The sequence below is a fragment of the Schistocerca piceifrons genome, chromosome 2 (assembly GCF_021461385.2).
Source record: "Schistocerca piceifrons isolate TAMUIC-IGC-003096 chromosome 2, iqSchPice1.1, whole genome shotgun sequence".
NCBI lineage: Eukaryota > Metazoa > Arthropoda > Insecta > Orthoptera > Acrididae > Schistocerca > Schistocerca piceifrons.
Window position 1 is genome coordinate 76,243,603 of NC_060139.1, and position 9,152 is coordinate 76,252,754.

The following is a 9,152-nucleotide window of genomic DNA, read 5'->3' on the forward strand; positions in this document are numbered from 1 at the left end:
TTTGTTTCACTCCGAGACGTCTGGTCAATTCCCTTGCTGAGAGCTCTTCCTGGCACAAAGTAACAATGCGGACGCGATCGAACCGCGGTATTGACCGTGTGGTCACGGTTGAACTACAGACAACAGGAGCCGTGTACCACCTTCCTGGTGGAGTGACTGGAACCGATCGGCTGTCGGACCCCCTCTGTCTAAGTAGGCGCTGCTCATGAATGGTTGTTTACATCTTTGGGGGGGTTTAGTGACATCTCTGAACAATCAAAGGGACTGTGTCTGTGATACGATATCCACAGTCAACATCTATCTTGAGGAGTTCTGGGAACCAGGGTGGTGTATAAATTTTATTGATGTATGTATAGTGTTGCAGTTCTTCTTGCCTCGTTCATTTCAAAAGGTGCGAACACCTGGCCCCCTAGCCACCGAAAAGGAGCCTTGCGGTTCGACCACCAATTTTCATTTTTTCTATTCGTGCCACGCCATGTTCTTTGCAGAGGGGCTTTCTTCCACGTGATACATGATTACAAACCTATATGTTCTATGCATGAACTAGTATTACAAGTAAAGTTTTAACATTTCCATTCTTCCACAGTATATTACTTTTGAAATTACATCCATATATTAATTACAATTACATAAATCGTCATAAATAATGAATAAAACATCAAAAGCATGGTTATACAGAAGTCACATTAAGTAAGACAGACAAAGACGTTATATCAGACAATTGTAAGTAAGATCGATGATAGTGTTACACGCGGTGTGTCCGACGACGCCACGGGGACTTCGCAACTCTTCCCTATAAGCTCTAACAGCGACGGTGCGTGCAGAAATTTGTGATCTGAGTCCTTCAGGACTCCTGTATTCTGGGAAACGCTGGGCAACGGACGGTTTAGAGAAAAGACCTCAGAGGTGGAGGTAGAAGATGCCAGCTTGCACCTTTTGTGCTTGGGGGCACAGCACCACATTCGTCAGGCTGGCGCCAAACTAACTAAAGTTGTTGATTTTTGCTAAAACACCCTAAGAGAAGCTACCATTGGTTAACGTACATTAACTCAGGAATGGGAGAACTGGACTAGCTTACGCGCATGTGGAGGAGCCCTTGTTGGTTCCTGCAACTATAGGGACTACAAATGAAAGAACTAAGGGCTTAATTTCATCAAAGAGAAAGAGTGAATTCTGAACTATAACGTTGATATAGACTGTGTTATAGAGGGGAATGTTCTCATTCTCTTGTGTTTCAGAAGGCGGTCCCTAAAACTATCGAGTAATATTAAAAAGGCATTTAATGTGAGGACCAAAGCATTTGTTAAAAGTAAAACCGTCAGTTTAAATAAAATTGACGCCGCGATAAAACAAACACATCGTTATGCTGGCATCTGCTGTAGTCAATGTGAAAACTCTGTTCGCACACCACCCTTTGCATCGCAGTACCATATCCATTGAGAAGGACTTAAAAAAGTTTGACAGTGAAATGTAGACAACAAAACGGTGTACTAGAGCAGCAGTGTTAATTAGTAATATTTCCTAAATTAATTTAGCCAGAACATGATCGTTCACTACCATCTTATCGTCTTACCATGGACAACAGATCATCTGACGCTATGTAAATCTAGCGATTGTCAGCCACAGCAGGAGATACTTGCCAGCTGAGCAAGGAAGTGGATTTTCGTAATGGCAGCCATTATTCTCGACGTATCAGTTACTGTTTACATTGAAATCAAACATTATATACGGATATGTACTGGAAATGGACAACAGCAGAAGATATTACAGATAGTGACAGTTATTCAGTATAATAATAGTGATAAATCCAGAAATCGTAAAAATCAGTCAAAGAATTTTCTCGAAGTCTAATTTATTATCACACTACTTAAAACTGGCAACCTTTTGCAACCGATTCTCTCTTTTTAGATACAGACTGCTCCATAGATTTGATAATTCATATCCATATACACATATGTAGCTCTACACAAGGAAATCCGGTTTAGTTACACTGATGCGCAATCATTCAGCAAAATCCGAGTGCTAGCATATTGACCTAAATAGATGTATGGTGAATGAGTGTTTATATGTGTAAAATTAAGTCATCCGTCCTAGACAAGGGTAGCAGTGATGTAAGAAACACATAGAGGACATGGAAACATTTGTTTGGCGTTGAAGTATTTTGGAGAAACAATACAGGTTTGGTGGTAAAATCACGAGTGTTTGTCAATGTTAGTAGTAGCAAATAGTCATTTAAGCTTACTTCAGATGTAGTCAAGCGTTCGTGAGTAATATTCCACAGCTATGTATGAAGTTAGGGCTAGTAGAAATCCTTGGGTAACAGGAGAAATATTGAATTTAATTGATGAAAGGAGAAAATATAAAAATGCATTAAATGAAGCAGGAAAAAAGGAATACAAACGTCTAAAAAATGAGATCGGCAGGAAGTGCAAAATGGCTAAGCAGGGGTGGCTAGAGGACAAATGTAAGGATCTAGAGGCTTATCTCACTTAGGGTAAGATAGATACTGCCTACAGGAAAATTAAAGAAATCTTTGGAGAAAAGAGAACCACTTGTTTGAATATCAAGAGCTCAGATGGAAACCCAGATCCAAGCAAAGAAGGGAAAGCAGAAAGGTGGAAGGAGTATATAGAAAGTCTATACAAGGGCGATGTAATTGAGGACAATATTATGGAAAAGGAAGAGAATGTAGATGAAGATGAAATGGAAGATAGGATACTGCGTGAACAGTTTGACAGAGGACTGAAAGACCTGAGTCGAAACAAGGCCCCAGGAGTGGACAACATTCCACTAGAATTACTAACAGCCTTGGGAGAGCCAGTCCTGGCAACACTCTACAATCTGGTGAGCAAGGTGTATGAGACAGGCGAAATTCCCTCAGACTTCAAGAAGAATATAATAATTCCATTTCCAAAAACACAGGTGTTGACAGATGTGAAAATTACCGAACTATCAGTTTAATAAGTCACAGCTGCAAAATACTAACTCGAATTCTTTACAGACGAATGGAAAAACTGGTAGAAGCCGACCTCGGGTCAGTTTGGATTCCGTAGAAATGTGAGGCAATACTGACCCTACGACTTATCTTAGAAGATAGATTAGGGAAAGGCAAACCTACGTTTCTATCATTTGTAGACTTAGAGAAAGCTTTTGACAATGTTGACTGGAATAGTCTCTTTCAAATTCTGAAGGTGGCAGGGGTAAAATACAGGGAGCAAAAGGCTATTTACAATTTGTACAGAAACCAGATGGCAGTTATAAGAGTCGAGGGACATGAAAGGGAAGCAGTGGTTGGGAAACGAGTGAGACAGGGTTGTAGCCTCTCCCCGATGTTATTAAATCTGTATATTGAGCAAGCAGTAAAGGAAACAAAATTCGGAGTAGGTATTAAAATCCATGGAGAAAAAATAAAAACTTTGAGGTTCGCCGATGAAATTGTAATTCTGTCAGAGACAGCAAAGGACTTGGAAGAGCAGTTGAACGGAATGGACAGTGTCTTGAAAGGAGGGTATAAGATGAACATCAACAAAAGCAAAACGAGAATAGTGGAATGTAGTCGAATTAAGAAGGGTGATGCTGAGGGAATTAGATTAGGAAATGAGACACTTAAAGTAGTAAAGGAATTTTGCAATTTGGGGAGTAAAATAACTGATGATGGTCGAAGTAGAGAGGATATAAAATGTAGACAGGCAATGGCAAGGAAAGCGTTTCTGAAGAAGAGAAATTTGTTAACATCGAGTATAGATTTAAGTGTCAGGAAGTCGTTTCTGAAAGTATTTGTATGGAGTGTAGCCATGTGTGGAAGAGAAACATGGACGATAAATAGTTTAGACAAGAAGAGAATAGAAGCTTTCGAAATGTGGTGCTACAGAGGAATGCTGAAGATTAGATGGGTAGATCACATAACTAATGAGGAGTTATTGAATAGAACTGAGGAGAAGAGGAGTTTGTGGCACACCTTGACCAGAAGAAGGGATCGGTTGGTAGGACATGTTCTGAGGCATCGAGCGATCACCGATTTAGTATTGGAGGGCAGCGTGGAGGGTAAAGATAGTAGAGGGAGACCAAGAGATGAATACACTAAGCTGATTCTGAAGGATGTAGGCGGCAATATATAGTGGGAGATGAAGCAGCTTGCACAGGATAGAGTAGTATGGAGAGCTGCATCAAACGAGTCTCAGGATTGAAGACCACAACTACAACAACAACGAGAATTATTTATCTTTACATTCAAACTCACGTAACTTTCGTCTTGTAATTTATGCTTTTCTGAATACTGGCTACTCTAAATTCAGTCTTCACCAAGTATCTGTTCTAGGAGCGCACTTGCAAATACCTCTAATTTGACATTCGCTACATTCCCAGGCGTCTGCAGAACTACCGTAACTTCGGTTGCTGTGAACTCTTCTAGTGTGAGGATGCTCACTTTATTTAAATTAATTAATTATGAGTATTTGTTTCAGTTTTATCTAAAAACAACGTAACCTTTTATAGTGCACTGACGGAGAAAAGATCGCAATACCAAAAATTTATTAATGTAGGGTAATGAAATTTCAGGAGTAAATTTGTCTAGGTAACACATTTAAGTGATTAGCATTGCAAGACCATAGGTTAATGTAAGCGCAAGATAAGCCACTACAAATGTGAAATGCTGATACGCTAATAAGAATTGTAAAAACCGGAATGTTGACTGCACGCATGCAAACGTTTGCTCGTTGTGTTATACAGGTTCCGGATGTCAGTTTTTGGGATGGAGTTCCATGCCCGTTGCTCCCGGTTGGTCAGACAAAGGCCTTAATGCTGATGGTGCGTGACGCTGGAGTTGTCTTCCGATGACGACCCATTTTTGCTGGACTGGAGACAGATCTAGTAATCGAGCAAGCCATGGCAACATGTTGACACTCTGTAATGCACGTTGGGTTACGAGAGCGGTTTGTGGGCGAGCGTTACCCTGTTGTAAGACACCCCCGGAATGTTGTTGATGAATGGCAGCACAGGAGGTGGAATCTCCAGACCGGCGTACAGATTTTCAGTCAGAGTGCATGGGATGACGACGTGAGTGTTCCTGCTGTCATACGAAATCGCAACCCAGACGATAACTCCAGGCCTATGTGCAGTGTGTCTAACCAACACCGACTCAAAGGAAGGCCTCGGCGCTTGTTCGTGACGTCACGTCAGCTAGGCACGGCGAACGTCTGCTGCAGGCATACTCGTAATGGTGGTGTCTCCCTCTCTGACACAGGAAAATGTGAAACTACTGGCGGTAGTTGACCAACACACATTGTTCTGAGAGATTTTTGCAATCAATTAATTGTGCAATTCATAACACTTCTTAACAAATAGTGTACTCCTGAACTTAAATTTCCACCTGTTTTAAGGATTGACATACAAAAACAATTTCATGGTCCAGTAGCAACAGAATTCGTGCTTCTTTACCTTATTTGTAAATCTGAGGAAGTTACGTTTGTACTGGGTTGCTTTTACAAGAAACTGTGAACATATTGGTGCTCTTCTTTAGGTATCTTGGTTGACTATGGGGTGAGGAGCACTGAATGTTGACGAAATATCTTGCGATTGTACACGTTGGGGGAGGGGGTGGGGAACAGAAGAAGAGTCAAAAGAGAGATACTTGTTTTATCAAATAAAATTTTTTTATCTTATAAAGTTTCTTCTTTCAGTTGCAAGAGGGGAATATTTATCTTTTCTAATGTGCATGTTTAAAAAAGTTTAAGCTCAGCAGTATTTTCGATGTATGAAGCTACTTTGTTTCCTGTTTAGAATTCCTTTCGTTGAAAACGACTGTTATCTAATGACTGGCAACAGTTGGACATTTACACATGTAAATTAGCTCACATTTCCAGTGACGATGTCAAACGAAAATAAATGAATAAATAAAAGAAACGAGTTGATTGTAAGGGGGTTGGGGTAAGTTTCGATAACAAAATGGGTCAAGTAAATATAGTTACTTGAATGTAAAATTTCCGAAGCTTGCAATGGGGCAAAGCATCTTCTCATATTGATCTACGTTTGTTTCGACAGGATTCAGTAATACAGAACTATGATCTTCATTTGTAGCTTTACGATAGTAAGAAAATCATTCATCTAAATAAAACTGCAGAATCCAAAGCAATACCAAACATTTTGTCCAAAAATAAGAGATTTATAGTGATAAGCACGCCCAGGCGCTTCTGCCTGCAACAGACCTGCCGTTCGCCGTGCCTAGCTGACGTAACGTCACCAAGAAGCGCCGAGGCCTTCCTTTGAGTCGGTGTTGGTCTAACACGCAGACAGTCTGGTTGCAGGCCCTCAGCTGACCTCCTTATAACTAACACACAGCCGTCACTGACACCAGACAAGACCAGCTTTCATCAAAAAACACCACAGACCACCTCCCTGCCCTGCAAAGAGCCCTCGCTCGACACCAATGAAATCGCAAACGGTGGTGGTTTGGGGCCAGCAGAGTGTCGCGCTACAGGGCTGATGGCTCGGAGCTGTCCATAAAGTAAGCGATTAGAAACAGTTCGTTGTGCTTTTGGGGTCCAACTGCAAACTGCTCCTGATGCAGTACGATGCGCCGGGGCCACTTGTCGAACACGATGATCTTGTCACGTGACCGTCTGGAACCCAGTCTTCTTGCTACCGTACATTCCCGTGACCACTGCTGTCAGCAACCATGTGCAGTGGTTATATTCCTCCCAAATCGTTCTCCAGTATCGCAGAAAGAACATCCAGCTTCTCGTAACCCTATTACAGGACCTTATTCAAATTCAGTGATGTGTCGATAATGGCGTCTTTGTCGCCTTAAAGGCGTTGTTGACTAACATGTACTCACCACGTCCGATCTCAAAGGAAAATAACGGTCACTACCGTTACAGAGCGTATTTAAAGCGTATGTTATTTACTTCCTCATTGTGGCGCTACAAGTGCCACTCTTATTTGACTGGCGAGAAATTCGAACGGACATCATATTTCAGCTGTGGAAACACGCCTACCAACATTCGTTAATGTGGAACAGCTCCTTTCCGTGGGTGTAAATATGCCATTACAACATTTTTTTAAATATTTAAACCTGGGAGCCCTGCCTGGAATGGTGTGACTTCTTGTCGTTTGCTGTGGTACGTGCCCCAATATGTGTTTGCAATCCATTCCACCCACCGCAGTGCATGAACAAGGCCACACGTAATGGCCGCTAGGGTTGAGGCGCCATGTCCTGGATTGCGCGGCGTCTCCCGCCGGAGCGTAAGTTACTTTATGTAGTGTGTAAGTCTAGCGACCGATGGCCACAGCAGTTTGGTCCCTTAGGAATCCACACACATTTGAACATTTTTCCATGAACAAAGCCTGAAATTGTGGCAGTGAGAAGTTTAATTTTTTTAATTTGACATGAAAACTGTCAATTTATAAGTTCCACTGTTAGTCTGAAAAAAAAAAAGACACATCGTCACCATCTTCAGGCATTAATACTGTCGCTACTATGTGCTCTTTTTGATGGCGGGCTTAAATTGACTAACTTCGTACATGTTTTTGTTGTTGTTGCGGTCTTCAGTCCTGAGACTGGTTTGATGAAGCTTTACATGCTACTCTATCCTGTGCAAGCTTCTTCGTCTCACAGTACGTACTGCAACCTACATCCTTCTGATCTGCTTAGTGTATTCATCTCTTGGTCTCCCTCTACGATTTTTACCCTCCGCGGTGCCCTCCAATGCTAAATTGGTGATCCCTTGATGCCTCAGAACATGTCCTACCAACCGATCCCTTCTTCTAGTCAATTTGTGCCACAAACTCCTCTTATCCCCAACCCTATTCAATACCTCCTCATTAGTTAAGTAATCTACCCATCTAATCTTCAGCATTCCTTTGTAGCACCACATTTCGAAAGCTTCTATTCTCTTCTTATCCAAACTATTTATCGTCCATGTTTCACTTCCATACATGTTTACACTCCATACAAATACTTTCAGAAACGACTTCCTGACACTTAAAACTATACTCGATGTTAACAAATTTCTCTTCTTCAGAAACGCGTTCCTTGCCATTGCCAGTCTACACTTCATATCCTCTCTACTTCGACCATCATCAGTTATTTTGCTCCCCAAATAGCAAAACTCCTTTACTACTTTAAGCGTTTCATTTCCTAATCTAATTCCCTCAGCATCACCCGATTTAATTTGACTACATTCCATTATCCTCGTTTTGCTTTTGTTGATGTTCATCTTATATCCTCCTTTCAAGACACTGTCCATTCCGTTCAACTGCTCTTCCAAGTCCATTGCTGTCTCTGACAGAATTACAATGTCATCGGCAAACCTCAAAGTTTTTATTTCTTCTCCATGGATTTTAATACCTACTCCGAATTTTTCTTTTGTTTCCTTTACTGCTTGCTCAATTTCAGATTGAATAACATCTGGGAGAGGCTGCAACCCTGTCTCACTCCCTTCCCAACCACTGCTTCCCTTTCATGTCCCTCGACTCTAGTTTCTGTACAAATTGTAAATAGCCTTTCGCTCCCTGTATTTTACCCCTGACACCTTTAGAATTTGAAAGAGAGTAATCCAGGGAACATTTTCAAAAGCGTTCTCTAAGTCTACAAACGCTAGAAACGTAGGTTTGCCTTTTTTTAATCTATCTTCTAAGATAAGTCGTAGAGTCAGTATTGCCTCACGTGTTCCAGTATTTCTGCGGAATCCAAACTGATCTTCCCCGAGGTCGGTTTCTACCAGTTTTTTCATTCGTCTGTAAAGAATTCGCGTTAGTATTTTGCAACCGTGACTTATTAAACTGATAGTTCGGTAATTTTCACATCTGTCAACACCTGCTTTCTTTGGGATTGGAATTATTATATTCTTCTTGAAGTCTGAGAAAATTTCGCCTGTCTCATACATCTTGCTCACCAGATGGTAGAGTTTTGTCAGCACTGGCTCTCGCAAGGCTGTCATTAGTTCTAATGGAATGTTGTCTACTCCCGGAGCCTTGTTTCGACTTAGGTATTTCAGTGCTCTGTCAATCTCTTCACGCAGTATCGTATCTCCCATCGTATCTTGATCTACATCCTGTTCCATTTCCATAATATTGTCCTAAAGTACATGGCTCTTGGATAGACCCTCTATATACTCCTTCCACCTTTCTGCTTTCCCTTCTATGCTTAGAACTGG